Source organism: Phascolarctos cinereus, unplaced genomic scaffold (assembly GCF_003287225.1).
Source record: "Phascolarctos cinereus isolate Bilbo 61053 unplaced genomic scaffold, phaCin_HiC Scaffold_3;HRSCAF=262, whole genome shotgun sequence".
NCBI classification, from domain to species: Eukaryota; Metazoa; Chordata; class Mammalia; order Diprotodontia; family Phascolarctidae; genus Phascolarctos; species Phascolarctos cinereus.
In genome coordinates this window covers 58794412-58816032 of record NW_027555736.1, presented here as the reverse complement: position 1 = coordinate 58816032, position 21621 = coordinate 58794412, and the positions used below count along the sequence as shown (strand labels likewise).

General features: G+C 45.8%; 1 protein-coding gene across 8 annotated transcripts in view; it reads right to left on the bottom strand.

The window, feature by feature from the left end:
• The window catches only part of ZMIZ1 (zinc finger MIZ-type containing 1), a 449347-nt gene extending 428238 nt beyond the window's left edge, over window positions 1–21109 (bottom strand). For 4 of the 8 annotated variants that reach the window (XM_078150871.1, XM_021005985.2, XM_021005984.2 and 1 more), the window contains exon 1: window positions 20656–21107. The gene's annotated coding sequence lies outside the window, so the exon portion shown is untranslated. Of the gene's footprint in view, window positions 1–19671; window positions 19796–20655 lie in introns of those variants that run through there. The other 4 variants (XM_078150873.1, XM_021005986.2, XM_021005987.2 and 1 more) reach the window with 4 other exon arrangements.
• Between the last annotated feature and the right edge of the window lie 512 nt (window positions 21110–21621).

The window sequence follows — 21621 nt, the reverse complement described above, 5'->3', positions numbered from 1 at the left end:
ATAGTCTTTACATGTTATATACTACTATTTGTATAGTATGTGTACTATATATAGTTAGATGCTACATATGTGCTATATAGTAACTATACTCAGTATGCCATACATATATATTGTAATATAGTTTGTACATAGTACATAAATATGATATGTGGATATATGTGTGTAAATGCATATTGTGTACAGGTAGAGATATGTTGATATACATACGTGTGTGTGGGCATATGGGGCAGCTAGGTGGCACAGTGGATAGAGCACCAGGCCAGACCTAAATTCAAATCCAGCCTCAGACACTTATTCCCTGTGTGACCCCGGGCAAGTTAACTTAATCCCCCCTTTGCCTCAGTTTCTCATCTGTAAAATGGGGACACAATGGAGAAGGAAATCGCAAACCACTCTGGTATCTTTGCCAAGAAAACTCCAAATGGTGTCATGAAGAGTGCGACAGGACTGAAAACAACTGAACAACACAACATGTGTGTTTGTGTATATATGTTCACACATATACATATGTATGTATAAGCACTGAAAAAGAACAGTGAGAATTAGATAGGAGGCTCAGAATTGCACAAGAGGGAGATAATAGGCTAGACTGCCTTTGAGAAACTTCATTTTTAAAAATCATCCTGAACTCCTTGAAACAAAGACCCCCTCCTTTTTCACATCAATATCCTTCAAGCGGCATATAGCTAGGGTAGACCATCTCCAAAGAACTACAATTAAGGATGCTGCAAAAGGCAAGAGCAGACTGTAATACAGCACCAAAAAAAATGGGTCATGAAGAAGAGGTGTAAAGAACATCATCTAAGGAAGGTGTAACTGAAAAAAAAGATGGGCTGGTCATGAACCAAGATAATGGATGGACTGGGTACCCCGAAGGTATACTGTAAGTGTTCAAGAAAAAGCAAGGAAGGCCTCTAGAACATGAGGGGGTCCCCCCCTTCCCAGCTACAAACCCTTGGAGAATATGGATGAGAGTCACACAAGATGGATAACAATAGTAACAACAGCTAGCATTTATATAATGCTTTAAGGTTTGCAAAGTGCTTTAAAAATATTGCCTCATTTGATAATTAGCATGATGAGCTGGAATTCTGCATCATTGAAGGGAATATTCACATAGATGAGATTACAGTACCATTAGAGTAGTGGAGTATTATTCCAGCCTTTTTCTATGGCTATGAATCATAGAACACCCCACTATCCAAAGAAGTGCATTTGCAAATGGTCCAAAAGGCCATGGAAAGACTCACAGGGATTTTAAGCAGACTCCCACATAAGAAATGACAAAGAAGACATCAGGCCAGAAAGGGAGATGGGTCAGTCGTGTAGTCTGAGCAAAAGACAGGAGATACCTAGCCTAAGTAATTCATTAGAGCCCACAAAATACGGCATGAACTTGAAGAAGGTCTTCTATATGCTGGGTAGATCTTCTATGGGAAATTCATGGAAAGCCAAGGATCACACAGAATGAGTACCAGGGATGAACAGTAATCTGTATTGATGCCACATCTCCCCATCCTTAAAAAACCCTCACTTGCCTCAATCACTCTCAGTATCTATGGTCCTATATCTTCCCTCCCCTTCCTGGCTCACCTCCTTGAGAAATCAGTGTCCATTCTGTAAACACTTTTGCAACCTCACCCCCACCTCTTTAATTTCCCAGTCTTACTTTAATACTCAGCTGAAATCCCACCTTCTGCAAGAGCCTTTCCTAGTCTTCCAGCTGCTAATGACTACAGCCCTTTGACATAACCCTCATCTCCCTAGTATGGGTCTTACAGGAACCTAGTGATTTACATCTTGCCTCTTCCATTAGACTATATGCTCCTTGAAGGCTTTTTTCTTTGTCACTCCTATGCTTTACACAGTGCCTGGCACACAGAAATCTCTAAATAAATATTCCTTGACCAACTGACCAGTGGAGGGATTATCGGCATTCATGGGAGCAATCCATTAAAATCAAAGACAGTCTCTCCAACAAGAATGCCTTAGCTCTAACCTGCATCCCAGGGACGCTGTAAGGATCAAAGAAGATAATGGACATGGAAATTCACCAAAGAGAAAAGGCATTATAGGAATACAAGGTATATAATATTATGAAATATTAATAGCTCTCCAAATATTGTGCCCCTTCCCCGCCCCCACACCCCAACAGCCTACTTATATTGAAAACAAAACATTAAGATCTAGGCTCCTCCCAACAGAGCCATCCTGTGTATTTTATTCTTCCTATAGAGCAGAAATAGAAGTGTGTGATGTTTTTTCCTCTTTTTTCTGGAGGGGAGGGGGATATTCACGATGGCTAAGGAGGGGAGGTATTAGTGATGGCTAAAGGGGGGGGACCAAATCCCAGTCCATGTGCTCCCCCTCTCAGGAGGTATTCAGTTTGTTGGGTCATGTGGCTTTTTGGTTATTTTTTAATCTAAGCAATGAACCTTGGAAGCTGCAGTTGAGCCAAGAAACCTCATTAATCAGTGCGATTAAAAGGTTCCCGTTTAGAGGGCACATCTGCTCCCAACCCGGCTTTGCTCTGCTCTGCTATAGTTGGAGAAAACAGAGATGTTCACAAAAAGGACTCTAGGCTCCTGAGCCCCGAGAGCCAGGCGGAATGAGCAGTATTCGTTCCAGGAACAAGCACTGTGGTACCATGCTAGACATTAGGCCCCAGAGAGAGAGTTGGCCAGTCTTTTGCCATCCAGAAGGAGCAAAATGCTGCTTTCCCAAGGGTATTATTAATGTTGAGTTGTTTTGGCCCTGCACTAGGTCCTTCTAAAGCCCAAAACAAGATGGGAGAAGACACACTGTGTGGCTTAGTTAGCACTGAACCATCTGGATCATTGACTTCGACTGGCAACACAATTAAAGAAAACAGTTTGGATAAAAACAATAATAATGAGATGGCTTTATGTGGAGCTTTAAGATTCAAAGAGGCAACTTTCTTCTCTTTCCACCTTTGATGCATAGAATGATATACCAACCAGAAAACTGGAATGGAATTAAAGGTGAGATCCTGGAATTGAAGTCCTGTTTCTAACTAGCCGTGTGACTTGGGGTACCTCCCTTTGTTCATCTGCAAAATAAGTGGGTTGAATTAGATCATCTCTGAGATCCCCTTCTGGTTCCAACATCCTCCAATACTCTAATGCAAACTAGCTAATCTATAAAACACAACTGCAGAGCGGAGGTGGGGAAGGTGGGATTATTAAACTGTTTTATTTATATGTTTGTTAGACTTAACACAGTGCTCACTTATATGGCAATGAAATATTTACAAAATACTTTCTTTTTGATATATCTGTGTGAAGTAGGCAGCCCAAGTATTATCATCCCCATGAGGAAACAGAGAGGTTAAGCAATTGTTCCCATGGTCACACAGCCAGTAGATTTCAAAGCTGGGATTTGAACCCAGGTCTCTTGCCTACAAAACTGATACTCTTTCCACCATCTGCATCAGATTCTGAGCTCTTTGTTTATTTATTATATGTCTGGCTCCTTCTAAATCACCCTATCTATGTACCAGCTAAGCCTGTGTCCAGTGTGATTCAGTGGGTGTTTTTAAATTAATGACATCCTATGGCAAGGGGCCTGGGTCAAACCTTGAGCCCCAGAGGGAGCCGAAAGGTATGTGACATTGAGGCTTTGAGTTAGGACAGTCAGGTTTCCTGATCCCGGCTTATCCACTAACTCAAGATGGAACCTGGGACAAGTCACTTCGTCTCCCTTTCGGAGTTTTCTCAGCCATAAAACAGACCTCTTCATACCTGCCCTGCCCACCTCACAGGATTTTCATGAGGCTCAAATGGAGAGTGGGTCAGAAAGTGTTCTGAGAGCAAAAAGCTTCATAAAGACATTAGCTTGAAAACAAAGCCAGGGACTTGGTCGTACACCAGAAGTAGATGCTGATGTCCTTGCAATCAGAACAAGAAGAAAGAAGAAAGCAAGCTTCTGAAAGCAGGGAGGGCAGACACCTCTGACTTTCTGTACACAGCTGCATCTTGGCCAACTGTGCCTGAGGCTCTACACACCCACACCTTGAAAAAAAAGAAAAAAACAAAGAGAGCCAAGAGGACACCCTGCAAGTGGGCAAAGTGCATGTGCTTCTGCTGAGGATCCCAGAAAATCAAGGGAGCTGTCTCCCTGGCCGGCAGGCAGACAAGGCTCGGAAAGCAAGTGCCTGAACCCGCCTCTGCTTCCAGAGGAACAGTGCCAATGTGAGCGTCCCTGCCGTACCCAGAAGTCTGGCTGCCCAAGGGCAAGGACGGAAGAAAGCCAAGACCCCTCACCTACTAAAGGACTCGTGGATCAGGAGTATTGAAGGCCATGGAAAACAAACAACATTTGATCTAGTGCCGGGACTTTAGTGTTGGGCAGGGCTGATATTCTGAAATGGCTCTGTTACAGGAAGCTGGTCCACAATACAGTTCAGAAATCGGTTTTTGTTTCAAGATAAATCATAGAATTAGAGGACGGTAGTTTGGCAAACCCTCCAGTTAAGCATTCCAATTTATGTGGAGATGACCCTGAGTTCTTAAAGGCTATACTAGCAGGGCAAATACCCTGGATGGATCACTTTGCCTCTCTTGGTCTCAGTTTACCCACCTGTAAAATGAGCAGATGGTACCTAGATGATCTTTAAGGTCTTCACTGGCTCTAGACCCTATGGTCCAATGCCCTCCCCTTCAGCCTCTACAATCAGTCAATCAACAAATTTTTATTAAGCACCTACTATGTGCCAGGCACTGGGGGATACATTGTTCCATGTCCATTTCCACTTAGTACCTTTGCCTTTTCAAGTAGAAGTCGGGAGTCAAGTGCAGCCTGAGCCTTGTCCTGAATCTGCCACTAACTTGCTGTGTGCAAAGGGGTTAGTTATTCAATTTCTCTGGGCCTCAGTTTCTCTATCTATAAAAGGAGGGGGTCAGACTAAATGACTTTCCAAGCGCTTTACAGCTTTCAAGGTCAACGCTGTCTCCCCAATTTGCTTGTGAACTACTTTAGGGTAGGTAGGGGCACTCATGCCCTTCTGTTTCTTTGGTATCCCTACCCCAAAGCACTCTTCCTCCATAATAGAGCTCACTGAAGACAGAGGTTGGCGCTAGCAAGGACAAACCTTCCCTGGCCATATTCTTTCCTCTAAAAAGTAGTGCTTAAGGTTACTCCTCCAAAAGAAAATGACAAAGCATTAAGCAAATATGAAGCCTCAGAAACTAGTCTTTTATAACCTAGCAAGTTTATTTCCAGAAAGTCAGAGGAGAGTACATTTTGGACCAAAAAAAAAAACCTAAATGAAAACAAATAGTAGAAAACAGGGGCTTTCATTGTGATGCATCAGCAAATGCCAGCTGACTTGGAAGTCAGAAGACTCAAATTCTCCTCCTGACTCTGACACCAACTCCTTGGAGGGGCTTAAGCAAGCTGCTTAAATGATAAAGGCAATTACAGCTCAAAGGGACTTCAGAAGTCAGTGAGTCCAACCTTCTAGTTTCATCCCTGGGAGAGAAGGGGAGTGACTCATCTAAGGTCTTACATCATTGGGAAAGCAATGGGATTCAATGGAAAGAGCTCTTGATTTGAGAGAGTTTACTACCTTGAAAAATCACTTAATCTCTCTGGGCCTCACTTTCCTCATCTGTAAAATGGGGGTGGACTGGACTTGATGGTTTCTAAGGTCCCTTCCAGCTCTAAGTCAATGCTTCTACTCTCCCACCATGCTCCTGGTCTCCACTTACCCTCTATTCCCTCATATGTAAAACTGCTCACTACTCACTTAATGGTTTTTGAGCTCACCAAATGAGACAATATATGTAAATGGGCTATATGTTGGTTATGATTACAGGTCACAGGAAAGTTTAGCATTTTCCTTCATCCTCCTGATTCTAAGTTTTCCATCACCAGTAAATGATGGTTCCTGTCCAGTGACAAACGGGACCTTCCCTCTGATGACGCTGGAACCAGATCAGAGTGAAGAATCCACTGGCTGCAAGATACAGGGGGGAAAGGGACTCCACCTATCCGGAGCCCTCTTTAGACCCTCAGCAGCTGTCAATCATCTCCTTTCCTTCCTTCTTCAAAGGCTCCCTTCCTTTGGCAAAAGCTGCCCAAGATTTCAGCCTCGATTCTCATTTGTGCCAGCTATTTAAAACACAATCTTCTTCTATTATCTTAATTGTTAGAATGACACCCTTTTATAATCACCAAGGACCTACTTAACTCTTTAAATTCTGTGTAAGTGCTATTCCTTGGAGTGGATTTCAGGAGCCGGAAACAGTTCTTGGCTTTTGTCTAGATTTTGTTTTTAAGAAATACGTTTTGTCAACATATCACATGTTAAATGTTTTCTTCTCTGCTAGGGTTACTAGGGGACAAGGGGGGTGAATATGACCAAAGCAGGAAGTAAGAGGAACAAGCTAGTGACTGTAAAAGGAGATAGTGCTATGAAAGTGGGCACACAGAGGCTACTGAAAGTGGGCATGAGAGTTGTCTTTGAGTATCATTGAAGAAGGGTCGATTCGTACTGCTTCTCCCAGAACTGGGAACAGTGGGTAAAAGCTTCAAAGGCAAATCTAGGCCTGATGTCAAGAAAAACCTCCTAAAAATGATCTTGGAATCATAGATCTAGAGGTGGGGCATCTAGTCCAACCCTCTCTTGTTACAGATGAGAAAACTGAGGCCAAGGGAAAGTAAAAGGACTTGCAGGAAACAACCAGAGGTGAGATTTGAATCTAGGTCCTCTGATTCCAAAGTCAGCACTCTGTTGGCTGTGCTATGCTCCAGAAGGGGGCAAGACTCTGGAAGTGAGGCATCTCCCTTCAATGGCAGTTGAGGATGAAGTATAGAAGAGTTCTGGACTTGGAGTCATAAAAACCTGAGTTAAGATCTGGCCTTAGACATTTACTAACTGTGCAGACCTAGGCAACTCACAGAACCTGTTCCAGAATCAGCCTCCTCATCTGTAAAATGACAGTAATCGCTCCTACTTCACAGGGTTGTGATGAGGATCAAAAGAAAGGATATGCAGAAAGCGCCATTGCTACGTCAACACCGTGATAATGATGATGATGATGATGATGATGATGATGATGATGATGATGATGATGATGAAGGTCTTCAAGCAAAAGTCGGATGATCACTGGTCAAAGAAAGGGTTCTTACAATGTTGGTTGGAGGTGGCCACTGAAGTCCCTCTCAGTTCTTGAGGTTACTTATGAGCCTCTAGTTTAAAGGAGGGGCCGTGTCAGAGAGTAAGAGAAAGAAAGACAGAGACTGAGACACAGAGACAGAGACACAGAGGGACAGAGAGAGAGGTAGAGAGAAAAGAGGAGAGAGACAGAGACATAGAGAGACAGAGGAGAGAGACAGAGAGAAAAGAAAGAGCAGAGACAGAGACAGAAAGAAGAGAGGAGAAAGACAGAGAGAGAAAGAAAAAAGAGGAGAGAGACAGAAAAGAAAGAGGAGAGAGACAGAGAATGAGAGTACACAGGCCTTGGGATTCAGAAGAGCTAGCTTAATTTCCTCCTCAATGATCATGGATAAGATCCTTCCCCTCCCTGAGACTCACTTTTGTCATCTCTAAAATGGGAATAATGATATGTAAACTAATTATCTCACAGAGGTGTCCTGAGAAAAGTACTTTGTCAACTTTTTAGTATTTATATAAATGTGAGCTTTTCTGATTACTACAGCATCTGTTCAGTGAAGGTTACCATACCAAGTATACAACACAAATTAAAGGGGAAATCTAAAGCCAGGAATACCTAAGGGGAGGAGAAAACACACACACACACACACACACACACACACACACACGTCCTGTAAAAGAAAATGCCCATTTACAATACTGCAGACCAAGAGATGCTTAATCATTTCCTAATCTAATTGCAGCAATATTGCAAAGGCACCAAACTAGAAATCATATTATCCATGTTTGTTCCCCTTTACAAAGAGGGAAATGAGAGGAATTTAGGCCTCTGTTATGACAGGAGCTGGAAAATAACTTCAAGAGACTAGCTATAGTTGGTCAAACCAAACCCAGACACAGGTGAGAAAGGAGGAGGAGGTTTAAGGCTCATCAACTGACAGGACTGAGTAACCAGAAAGCCAATAATTGTCCTGAAAAACTGGTAGCATTTTCAGCAGAGCGGTGTGGGACGAGTAGGGCAAAATGTCATCCACATCATGGGTGACCACCAGAAATGATCACGATGTAAAAACAAAAGGCTTCTTTTTTTTCTTTTTTTAAATAAGTGAACATTCAAAGCAAAGGGATTTAAAAAACGAGGCCGACAGGGTTCATCTTTCCTGAACACCCGGAGCCAGAAAGAAACTCCAGTGCCCGGCTTCGTTGGTGGTTTGGTAAAAGATGGCCAATGACAATGAACACCCCTGGGTTAGAAATATTCTCAAGCGCAGTGCCTCTAGTCTACCACCACTGTGGCTCACCTTCACCCTGTGGCTTAGAATTTCTATTGTAGTAAGAAGAGCATTTGGACCACAGTCAGGAGGCTTAGCTCTGTCACTAGCTCTACGTGACTCTGGACAAGTTACCTCAGCTCTATCACTCGGTTTCTTCATCCAAGGGCAAGGTTGGACAAGATGACCTTTCAGGACCCTTCCAGTTCTCCATTTCTATAACTACCTACAATTTAAGTCCAGTCTCCTGACTCCGGATGTACGATTCAACCTCCTGCCAACCATGCCTTTCAAATGGCTTGTGTACCTAGCCACAAACGAATTTGTGGTCATATTACCAAAAAAAGAAAAAAAAAATAAAAAGACTGTGCAAATAAACACAGGTCTATAGGCCCCTGGGACTAAATGAAGGTAGGCCCTTCAAGAAGCTTAGGGAGAAAATTTTCATTCCAAGTTAAGTTTCCTTCTCTTCATCCCCACTACCATAGGAATACTCATCAGAGGGCAACTGTAAAGATTGGAGAGACAGTAGAGGTCTTATTTTCTAGCCCTTTCATTTTAGAGATAAGTAAAGTGAGGCCCAGAGAGTTTGTGACTTGTCCAAGGTCACAGAGATAATAAGTTGTGAAGCTGGCTCATCCTCCCACTCCTAATTCTGGGTTCTTTCCACTGTACCCTACAGATTGTACCCCAGAATTAGAAAAAGCATGGGAATTGGAACCTAAGGGAATTGGAATGCCAGCCCAGCCACTTACTACCTGTATGACCTCAAACAATAATAATAATAATAATAACAACAGCAACAACAACAAAGGAGGCAGAGTGGATTAAGGAACCAGCCTTGGAATCTGAAAGCCCCGGGTTCAAGTCTTCCACAAACTACCTATGTGGTCCTTCAAAATTCACTCATAAAGCATCTCCACACAGCAGGAGTTCTTAACCTGGGGTCTATGAACTTAGGTTTGTTTTTGCTTTTGTTTTTAATATTTCAATTACCAGATGTCATTGTAATTTGTTTCTTTTGAAATCTTTCAGGATCTTCATGATCAAATCGGTCTCTGTACTCCAGTGAAAGCTTTGGTTTTGCATCAGAGTAAAATAAATTCATCACCTTTGGAACATTAAAAAAAAATTCTATGTATTTTATTTAATGCATTTAAGAAACACTATTCTGAGTGGGATCTATAGGCCTAACTAGACCAAAAAAAGGGATCCATGACAGAAAAAAAGTTAAGAGTCCCAGCTCTAAAAATTTAAGGTACAAATGAATTGCAGCAGAAAAACAAGTTTTTACACCAGGAATTCCCTACACAGAGAATTCACAGATGTAGACCAAAAAAAAAAGTTGAAAATGCAATAAATAGGTCATGATCACACAGCTAACTAGTAGCTGAGGCAGGATTTGAATCCAGGCCTCTCCTAGCTCCCAGTCAAGTGTCCTTTCCACTACATCAAATGTTTCTTTAGAGCACGTGACTGCTTCTCAGGGCCTCAGTTTCCCTATCTGTCTAGAGATGGTTTCTAAGGTCCCTTCCAATTCTCAATCCTATAATTCTAAGAATAAAAAATACTAAGAGACATTTAAGTCACTAGGGGAAAGGCTTCCCTGATAGAATCACAAAGCTGGAAAAGTTCATCTAGATCACTCCTCATTCCAAAGATGAAGAAACTGGAACCTAAAGAACTCAAGAGACTTTCACAAGGTGCCGCATCCAATCCGTGGCAGAGGTCCCCAGAACCTAGGTCTCCTGATTCTTAGCTCAAGACCTTTCCTTACACTATGGTCTACAACCTCTCCCGGGGGATATACATCTTTGAATCACTGGATCTTCTGGGGATTTGAAACTGGCGCTATCCCTTCCTTTGCTGGGGGAAGAGGGAGAAGAATCCCAGCCATTAGGAACCAGAACTGGTTTCTGAGAGAACTGCTGTGGCTAAAACTTGGAGGATACATACCTCTTCTGCCTCCCTGGCCACATTCTTGCCGTAGCTACCATTTAGGGCAAGCCAGTGTGGATAGGTGGACTGGAATGTCAGCTACTCTGGGGAAATATCTGCTACAGAGAGAGTTGCTTCCTTGCTACTTCTAATAAAGCTTCTAAAATTAGCACTCCACCACCTAGGGCAAAGGGGCAAATGTCATCGTCACTTCTTCCCCAAAGACCTGGAAGGTCCTCCACAATCTGTCACCCAGTTCCTGTCTTTTAAGTCATCAGGAAGCCTAAAGACTACCAGCCTCAGAGAAAAACTAAAAGGAATCCCAGCTCTGCCACTTATTATTCCTGTATGGCCTTGGGAAAGGTACCGAGAGCCTCTCTGGGCCTCAGTTTCCTCATTTGTAAAACAAGGAGGTTGGACTAAGATTCCTTCTAGCTCTAGAGCTATAAGCCTAACAATAAGCTGTCCAGCTTTTTAAAAAATGATCACACTTTCCTGAAAATTTGCAACATAATTGACCCCTTATTGCAATTATTTTTAAGCCCCCTAGACAAGGCGATGCCGCAGGGAATTCTATAACTGATTCCCAATGGCCTTTGTTCTTGGACCAAGCTAAGCTTTCCACACAATGAGACAAAATTCCACATCAACCACTAAAAAGTTCACACTTTTGAGAGGTGATTTCTAGGTCAAGAAGCCTTCCGGGGAATTGAAAAATCAGGGAATTAATACAATCGTCCTTTTTCATTTCACTCAATCCTTCAGGAGTCAAAAGACAAATGGGATGGGTTTTTGTTGTTGTCTTTAGGCTTGGATTATCCTGGAAAGAACAGTAATGGTGGAGGGGAAGGGGTGTCACACTGGGAATCTAATTCTCTGAAAAAAGGATCTGAGATTTAGAGCTAAGAAGGTATCATAGAGGCCATGAAGTACAACTTACTCATTTTCTAGATGAGCAACTGATTCTCAGAGAGGCTGTACAACATGTCCAAGGTCACACAGCCAGTCCAGGCAAGAGGCAGGCCTTAAATCCAGGTCCTCCTCCCTGTGAGGCTAGCTCTCTACCCACTATGCCCTGAAAAAACCATATTCTTGGAGAATAAATGAACCCGAGCTACACTGCTTTGCCACTAAGTGGCCAACTGAAGCCTTATCCTTTCCTCTTTTGTAGCACTGGGGTTCTAATAAATAAATTCCTCTGAATACTTAACGAGCTGATTCTGGGAGACCTTTGGGGACCGATAAGGCTCACCTTGTGGGGTGAGCCAATCATTAGGTGATGGTGGTCTCCTGCCTCCCAAGAACTGATCTGGACCAAATAGTGCTTGTCAAGTCTTTCCACAATAAATGTTTTAATCGGCCAAACAAAAGCCCCTTGCAGAAACGAGGGCTGCTCATGTTACAAGCCTTCTCAAAACACAAAAGGCAATGAAACTGGGGCCTGAAGTAGGGGGGGGGGGAACCACGCTGGCTGCCCTAGGTAAGGATCCTCCAATTAATGTGCTCCTGGCTCCCAATGACAGCTGGAGTCGGCCCAGACCCGCCCAGCTGGGATGCCCTGCCCACTGAAGCAGAGACATATAGCTGCCCAGGCAGGAAAGGCCGGCTAGGGTAAGATCAGCACATCATTACCCCAAGGACCCAGAGTTACACACAAGAGGCTTCTTGTCTGGGCCTCTATTCTCATGCTAATTTTCAGGAATCTAGATCCCTTCACTTCCCAGCTCTGCCCACACCAAGCCTTGGGCTTTCCCAGGAAGGCTATTGGCCCTTGAGAGAGACGGCTCAAGACAGGGGTATGTACCAGAGGACGCATAAGGAGATTATCATTTTGGCTAAGAAAGTCTCTTTTATGTCCCCTCCTGCCTCTGCACCCCAAACTGGGTTTTCCTTAGAGGAGAGACTTGGAGTAAAAACTCCCCAATCTCATGATGGAGTACTAAGCCACAGAAATGCAGCCAGGGACACAATGACATGATAAAACAACTTTAAACAATGAAATGAGACAAAGATCAAATTAGGTAGCTGTTTACATCTCAACTGCCTAGAGAGAGGCACTCTGTCACACTCACTCATTCACTCATACAGGTGGCCCCAGCGTCGAAGCTCAATATACCCACTGATCTCAAAAGGGATCCTTAGCCCTGTAACAACACGTGTCAAACCTTTAACAGGTCTCCACATACTACCTAGTAATACAGGAACAGCATCCAGAAAGTCAACTAGCAAGCTCTTTGGAAGATGGCCAAACAATGCAGATGTGTCATTATAGCACCCTGATCCTTTGGATTCCCATGGACCTGAATAAAAGGTCTAGATTCTGGCTGAACTCCATCTTCTCTCCCACCCCCTTCCCAACCCAACACCTTCAAGAGTTGAATCTCCCATGCTGGCTTCAGAATCCACTGAGTGGCTACAAAAGATAAAAGGATTAGGCCCCAGAGTATTTCAGGAGTAGTGAAATCTAAGAAATCTAATTATCCCAGATACCTTGACCTTCCCTCAGGCCCAATCACAAGTCATAGTAGTTATAGTTATACAGTGGACCTCTGGGACACCGGTAACCAAGTACTGTTACTAGTTGCCCCCTCCCCACGTTGGCCCCCTCACATTCTTACAGACTCTTACTGCCTAAGTGACCTTGGGCCTCAGTTTTCTCATCTGTAAAATGGAAAGGTTACTAGTTGGGGTGACACCCTGGCTCTAAAGCTATGACCTTCCTATACCCAATAGATACCAGGGCATTTGCTGCTCATGCTTAACAGGTGGATGAGGGGGGTGCATTAGGGAGGGTCCCTTAATTGCTGACAGGATCATTACCATGGAACCAGCTACCAGGTATTCGTCATATTCATACACAAAATAAGCAGCCAGGCTCTGGTCAGAAAGCCAGAACCCAAGAGGCTGCCTGTTCTTTCCCTGTGGCTGCTTCTGTCATGCAGCATGTCAGCAAACCTGTGGGCAAGCCATTTGGGGTGGGGGTGGGAATGCCTTCCTAGCCCAGCATGTTGACTGCTTGTGGGGTATGCTATAGGAGACTAGGAGAAGGGAAAGGTCTGAGTCACTTTTTGTAGCTATAGAAACCATCTGAGCTGTGGCAACCAGCCTGGCTCAGTGGACTTTCTTCTCTTCTCTGAGGAGACCAGAGGCCGGCTACAAACACGTCTGTTTCTTTCCCCACCACTTCAAGAACTCCCTTGCCGCGGATTCACGCTCCCAAGGATCGAAAACCACAATTGGGAGTTTTGGAGTACAGTAACTCAGCAGACTATTAGAACCGAGAGGACGGGCAGCTGCTGGGGACCTCAGCTAAGTAATACAGAAGGGCTCTGAGCCCTAGCATGAGAGAGCCAGCTCTGCTCCATTAAAATACGGTGGTCTCCCCCAGAGATCCAAGAGAGGTACTTAGCCTGAGAGCCCCCTGCCTTCCTGCTTCCTCTCCCAACCTTCCTCATCCTACAGGATGTCTAGCTAGCTAAGTCCTATCTACTCTCCAATGCCTGTGTCATGATCCTATCCTCCTCCTCTGACCACACTGGCCTCTAGGGACTCTCTCTCCTTTCAACTTCATTAATATCATCAACCACACAATGTTCCTTTCATTTGCCCCTTATACAGGATTGTCAGATTTAGAGTTAGTTAGCAAGCTCCTTAGAGACCACTTAGTCCAACACCCTCATTTTACAGATGAGAAAACTGAGGTCCAGTGACATTAAATGATCTGTCCATAGTTGCACAGCTAGTGAGAGCCAGCCATCAGGAAGACCTCGGTTCAAGTGTTCCCTGACATACTGGGTTTGTGCTCCTGAACAAAAATCATTTAACCTTTCAGTTCTATGGGTAGGACTAACTTGCAGGGAAGGTGGAAACCTGGAGCAGTAGAGGGAGTTCCCTAAATTAACGAAATCATGGGTTCAGTTTTTATCCCACACAGCTAGTAAAGTGCAGAGCTAGAATTGAAACCCCATGTCCTGTCCTCTAACCTCAAATCTAGTCGTATTTTGATTGTATCATATTGCCCAGTATCATATCTCTTGTTGTTCTGTATTATTTAACTTCTTACATATATATGTATAAAACGCATATATATATGCATATATGTATATGTACAGAAGCAGCTAGGTGGCTCAGGGCATAGAGTGCCAGGCCTGGAGTTAGGAAGACTCATCCTCCTGAGTTCAAATCTGGCTTCAGACACTTCCTAGTTGTGTGTCCCTGGGAAAGTCACTTAACCCTGTTTGCCTCAGTTTCCTCATCTGTAAAATGAGGTGGAGAAGGAAATGGCAAGCCAATCTAGTATCTCTGCCAAGAAAACCCCAAATGGGGTCAAAAAGAATCAGACATAACTAAACAATGATTGAGCAAGAACAAAAATGTTTATGTACATGTGTCTCTCTCTATATATGTATGCCTATATATATTTATGTACATGTATATGTATATAAAAGTGTGTGTGTGTGTGTGTGTGTGTGTGTGTGTGTGTGTGTGTGTGTCCTTCTTAAGCTCCTTGAAGACAGGGATTCTCTCGCACTTTTTGTGTTCCTTGTGATTCTATATACTCTGGTTGAGAAAGCATTGCCTCTCTCTCAAAAAACCACAGATGAAATCATGCTACCCTATGGAAAGTCAGTGGAGCCCAGGCTAGCTACCATCCCCAACATAATATCTGAAGTGCAAATACAGGGGATAGCTCCTTCACAGCAATAAGAAACATGTCCAATTTCTCCTACATGGCATTAGGGGCATTCCCACAACAGATCAGCGGCACTGCCACATTTCCTCTGAGTACTGAGGGTAAGAGGGGCAACCTTTAAACTCTAGTCTTTCCTGCCAGGAGCAAACTAAAATGCTAGCTGGTGACATGCAGCCCCTCTGGCATCCTGTCTCTGTGTGGGGGGAGGGCCTTCCAGATCCCTAACCCATCCTTCACTCCAGTGGGGACACTCCCTGGAATGTTTATCACAGCAGCCAGCTGGAAAAAACCTCTTGTGCTACTGAGCTGGGCTGCAGACCAATCCCACCCCCAAAGTTGAACTTCTATACTCCTGAAAGATAGCTTTTCCTACTTCTAAAACATTAGCAAACATTGTTTCATTTGATTCTTATGAAGTCTGTGTGGTATTTAGCCCCATTTAACAGATGAGAAAAGTAAAACTCACTGTGAGACCTAATCCAACATTCCTGCCTCAATTCTCTCCTAGTTTATCAAGCCTTTCTGGTTGTTGTCATCTTACGACACTGGGGGCAGTAGTAGGTTATAATGGGGAAAGCAAGGGATTTGGAGGCAAGACAGCCTGGACAGCGAGGTGATACAGCGCATCAGTGAATAGAGGCCTGAGTCAGAAAGATCTGAGTTCAAATCCTACCTCAGACACTTACTAGCCTTGTGACCCTGGGCAAGTCACTTAACCCTGTTTGCCTCAGTTTCCTCATCTGTAAAAATAAGCTGGAGAAGGAAACAGCAAACCACTCCAGTATCTCTACCAAGAAAACCCCAAATGTAGTCAAGAAGAGTCAGGCAGGACTTAACAACAACGAAAATAACAACCTGGGTTCAAGTGCTAACTTCTGCACGGACTAACTTGACCTTGGTCAAATCTGTCTGTCTCAGCTTTCTTACCAGTAAAAGGAGGAGGCTAGACAGTATACCACCTCCAAGAGCTGTTCCAGCCTTAAAATCCTTGCTCTTAATTCTCTCAAAGGCTTTTTTGTTGGTTTGTTTAAAGCCTTTATGAACATTTTCCCTCCTCCAGCTCAACTGTAAACCCCCTGAGGGCAGAGCCTAGGTCTTTTGATTTCCCCTAGAGCACCAAGTACTGGATCGTGATGCTAATTAAGCACCACTCAATTGCTAAGTCTTTGCCCTTCCCCCTAGCTGAGAAGGGCAGAAGATTCCCAGTAGCTTCCCTGGGAGACAAAAGGCAGTCAGGAACAGTGTGTGCTCGGAAGCAAGCCCATCTTGCCAAGAGGTCAAACCTATTAGGCAAGGCCACAGCATCCTGGTGGTAATTAGCACACACAGGTTCTGTTGTGGCTTTGCAACCTTGAGAACCTCATAAAGATGGGGGGGAGCAGATAGAAGGAAGAGGGAGGGCCTTCACAAAAATAAAAAAAAGGTTATGAATGGAAACATAGATGACATACTCCCTCTCTGGGAGGCCCATCTTTGTCATTCTCAAAAGGGTTGTGTTTTTTTTTTTAAGGAGTTTCCTGTGATAAACTTATCTGCTGGCCTCCCTGAGTGGCTTCAGGAACCGACATCTTACTAAACTGCTGGACGGGGCCATGTCCAATATCAGTGAGTCTGGCCATCAAGGCCTAAGGATTTAGGATTTACAATGTCTTATTAATATCATGCAAGAGAGGAGAGGAAAATAATGTGTCTCAAATTTCCGTTCTTTTCCTGCCAATCTGGGAGGAAAAAAATGGAAGTTTTCAGTTCTTCTCAAATGTGAATTGTGTTGCTTTTCTTCCCCCTGTTATTATCCTAAATAAATAAAGGATCCACGGGTCACCAGCAATGTCAACAGTGCACAATCTCTCCACCCAAATGCTTCTTTCCTAGGCCAGGCAGGGAAGGAGATGCTACTGGGGATCATGGCTGTGTTTGGTTCAAAAAGTAAAATGAATTCAGATTTTGTCACCCTGCAGAACCCTTTGGGTTATGCTGACACAACAAATAAAAACAAAAGCTCCAATCTTTTTTTTTAATCTTACAAATTACCTCTTCTGCAGTGAGTTCTCCCTAAATCAGAATGAGTTTGCTGTGCTCAATTATTTTTCTCCTTGAATAAGGTATGTACCAATAGCTTCAAAACCCCATCCATCTTAAAACGTTGAGGCAGAAGAAAAAAGGAAGAAAGAAATCCTTCCAACACTATGACCCCAACCAAACTGCAGGAATCTTAAATTTGAGATTTGCTCTGGAAACAACTTCCCGACAGACTTGTGACTCCCAGAGCTAAATGCTGCACTCCTTCCTTAGGGGAGAGAGGGAAAAAGCAAAAACTACTCAGAGGCAAACCCTATCTCCAAATGCCTTCCACCAGCCTCAAAGTCACACGTGCTCCGTTGCAGACCTTGCTTTCAATGTGTCTTTTGTTTGATGCTGGTGTTTCAACATCCTCAAGTTAAAGAGAAAAAGGTCAGCGCAAGTCTTCTGGCATTCATAAACCTGAATCAGGCCTCACTATGGGGAGATTGATGGCACAGTAAATTTCTCTCAATCAAAAGCCCCAGGAGAGGGGTGGGGTGGGGTAGGGGGAGCCACTGTGAATCCTACTCTCTGTATCACTTAAATAAATGCTTGTCTCCTCCCCAGCAAAAAGGCAGCCAAGAAATCCAGAAAAGGCTAAGGCTCTAGGGTTTTGATCCTCCTAACTTTTCCCACTTATTAGTATGTTAGGACAAGTTTTGAACTTTTCAAGGGCTAGCAAATGCCAAAGAGTAAAAGTTACAATTCCCGACCAGTAAGACAAACTAATTACTCCTCCCTGCTCCAGCACATTTGATCTATACCTTAAAACACACACAGACACACACCTTTTTTCTTTAAAAAAAAAATAAAATAAACTCTGAGAACAGCCCTGGACTCCCTTCCTGCCCAGGGTGACTCCCCACACCCAGACAGGAGAAGGAGGAAGAGACGACGGCATCATTTAACCCTGCAGTTTACAGGGCCAGGTTCCCATATTGCAGCCAGGAGAGAAACTGTTGCTCAAGAAAATCCCTTAAAAAGCCCTTGGCACTGCAAGGCAGGCAGGCAGCTAGAACGAAGCTCCTGAAGCCAGGCGCCAGGCCATCGCCTTAATGGGCTGCTGCCCTTTTAAATTTTATAAGGCACCGTTCCTTCTGATGCACACAGTTGGGGGGGGGGCGGGTATTGGTGGTCTCTAAAATGGCTTTCTTATCTGAAAAGGAAAGAAGCACCCCTCCAACGCCTCTGGGTCATTCATTCTTGCCCAGTCTCTCCCCCCACCCCCTTTTCTACTCGCTCTCAAGGAACCTTTGAGACAACATTTGTTTAGGTTGCCAACTTAAATCTTCCTCCCTCTCGTCAGTGCATTGAGAAAGCAGTCAGAGGAAAGGAGAGAAAGGGGAGGGGGAAGAAGAAGGAGGGGGGGGAAGAAGAGGGAGGAGAGCGAAGAGGAGGAGGAGGAGGAAGGGAGGGAGGGAGGGAGGGAGGGAGGGGACAGCCTGCACCCAGACCTGCTCCAGCAAAACCTATTCTTCGGGCACTCCAAGCTATCCAAACGTTGGCCGATGGTTGCCGGGAGGCACTCGCCTACCCATTGGGATACCATGAGAAGTTGGTCCGGCACCCAGAGACTAGAGTCCCGAGCCCTGGCCAGGCTCTCCCGTCCCCTCCCCTCCCCGCCCCCAATTCCTTCTCAGGGCTCAGCTGGACTGAACTCCACAGCCACTGCTCAAGCTACCGCTCCTCCAGCTTAGGGACACCCTACGCCTCCAAGGCGCGCCCTCCCGGAGGGGTTCTTGCCATCCACTTGGGGAGCGCTCGGGTAGGGGGTAGGGGGAGGTGCGGGACGCAAGGGGAAAGTTTGAAGCTCCCAGCGCGCGGTGCACAACTCTTAACTTCCCGGGGCCCCGAGCTCACTAGATTTCGGAGTCTCTCCCCCAGGGAAGGGGGGAGCCGATGGACCGAAGAGCTCTCTGGGCAGCCTGCACGCACTCCTTTCTCCACTTGTTTACATTCTTGGAGTGTCTTTTAAACCCGGGGTCTGAGGCTGTAGCCCCTTTAGGCTGCTGCAGCTCAGCCTCCCGTGAAAACGGTCCCCTCCTCTCCCGCCCCCCACCCCGCCTTCACAATGCCACCATCTACCACCCCCCCTCACTGCACACCCCCTCCCTCCCTGCCGACACACACACACACACACACACACACACACACACACACACACACACACACACACTCCTTGATCCCGCTTCTGCCGCTGTTTCTATGTGGTTTTATTTTCCCTCCATCAACCCCCCTCCCTTTACCCCCTCCCCTGGCTTCCTGGACAGATGTACACCGGAGAGGGGGAGAGCGCGCTGGCTTAGCCTGCTTCTTTCTCCAGCTGGGGAGAGGAAGGAGGAAGGCGAAGGAGAAAGAGAAACCCCACTTTCCAGTGTTCCCCCTCCAGCCCCAGACACGAGTACGAAACAACCTGCCCAGAGACACCCCCCCTCCCTCGAAGTCCGCCCCCCCCCCCGCATGCCCAGCCCCTCCAATCTCTGCCACCCACCCTTCCCCTCCACCAGGGACAGCAAAAGACACTGAGAAAGGAATTGGAGGCGACAGATCACTTTAGCTTCTGGACATACACACATAGAAAATGCTCCTTCCGAAGCGGCAAGGCTTCTTTCCCGGCTGGGGCAGCCCGGCAGGCAGACGGCGGCGTCCCCTGGTCGAGGTTTAAGCCTCCTTTTGTTTTTAAGGAGTTCCCGGCTACCGGCCACGGCGCGCGTACACACACACACACACACACACACACACACACACACACACACACACACGCACACGCACACACACACACACACACACACGCACACATTCACTCACTCTCTCGCTCGCTCTCTCTCACACACACACACACACCCCTTCAGTATTGCAACATTGTGTCTTCCTGGCTGACCCTTCCACAAGCCACAAACACACCAAGTAACAACAAAGATTAACATCCTCACAAACACACACACACAAACTTAACGCCCACCGGAAAGAAGGCTTAAGGCGATATCCCCCACGTTCTCCAGCCCCGGAGTAATGCCCTGCTCTCCCCTTGGCCCCTCCACACCACATACAGGGAGCGCGGATAGCCACGCTGGGAGAAAGGCATGGTTTCTTTACACACGGATAGATACACAGACACATAAATCGTAACCAGGAACCCCGCATCCCTTCAGCTCCCCGCTCCCCAGAGCCTGAACACCAAGGCTGGCTTCCTTTAGCCTCCAGCACTAACTGACCCTCCTACCTACCTCTATCCCCAGCCCTTTAAGCTTGGGAGTGTGGGGGAAACAACACGCCCCACACACACACAACAAACCCTCAACCTCCACACGTTTCCAGCCCCAAGTCTTTGCAAGAGAGAAGAAAAAGCAACCCCACGATCCCACGAAAACAATCACAATTACGGGGACTAGCACGAGTCTGCCTAATCCACGATTCCACGCTGCTTCTGGGGGAGGTGGGCTCCGGGAATGGGGGACCCCGATCCATTGTGTCCGCCCCCGGTTCTCCTCCCTCCGGCTTGGGCTCCGGCTCCAGCCCCAGCCCCAGCCCCAGGAGAAGGACGACAAACTTACCTACCGCTTAGCGAGGAGCCGGGGCCGCACGCAGCAGCAGCGGCAGCGGCAGCAGCGGCAGCGGCAGCAGCGGCGGCACCGGCAGCGGCGGCAGCGGCAGCAGCAGCAAGAGAAATCAGGAAAGGAGGAAGGACACACGGGCAAAATCCTTTTCGCTCTCTCTCGCTCTCTCTCTTTTTCTCCTTTCCTTTTCTCCCCCAATGGATTTTGGGGAGGGGGAGGGCGGGGGAGATCTGTGCGGTTGGCGGTGGAGAGGGGGAGGGAGAGCGGGAGGAAAAAAAAGGGGGGGAGAGAAATCAGAATTACGACTGGATTCGAGCTTTATTTCTCTGCTCGCTCGCTCTCTCCTTTGCTCTCTCGCTCTCGCTCCCCCCTTTTTTTTTTAATGTCCACAGACAGTGAAAAGGAACTCGGCGTTAGTGGGTGAGTAAGTGAATCAACTAGCCTGAAGCAGAGCAAGTTGAAGTGTCAAATTACATTGGCTATTCTATTTCCAAAGGGCCCCGCTCACTGCCGGCTGCCAGCAAAAGCTGTCCTAGATTTCTATCTGAAAGGGAGCGCGTTTCCTCCTCTTCCTCCTCCTCTCAGCCAGGGATGCTACTTTTCCTCTTCCCTCCTTCTTTTTCTTTTTCTCCTCCCCCAAAAGGAATATACACATACACCCTAATGCACGCATACACCCCAATACACACATACACACCTCTTCTCCCCCAAGCCACCCGGACCTGCTTTTCTTTTACTCTGCAAGTTTAGGGAGAGAGGAAGAGAAAAATCGTGCAAATTGTAGTGGGAGATAGAGAAAGACAAAAAAAAAGCGGAAGACACACACTGCAACCTCCCCCTCTTCTCCTCCCCCCCATACAAATACGCAGCACCCGGAGTACTAGCGGTTCCCCGCCCCTTCGGGGGCTCTGTGTGTGTGTATACATATCCATATAGATTACTGTATACATAACCAAAATCCTC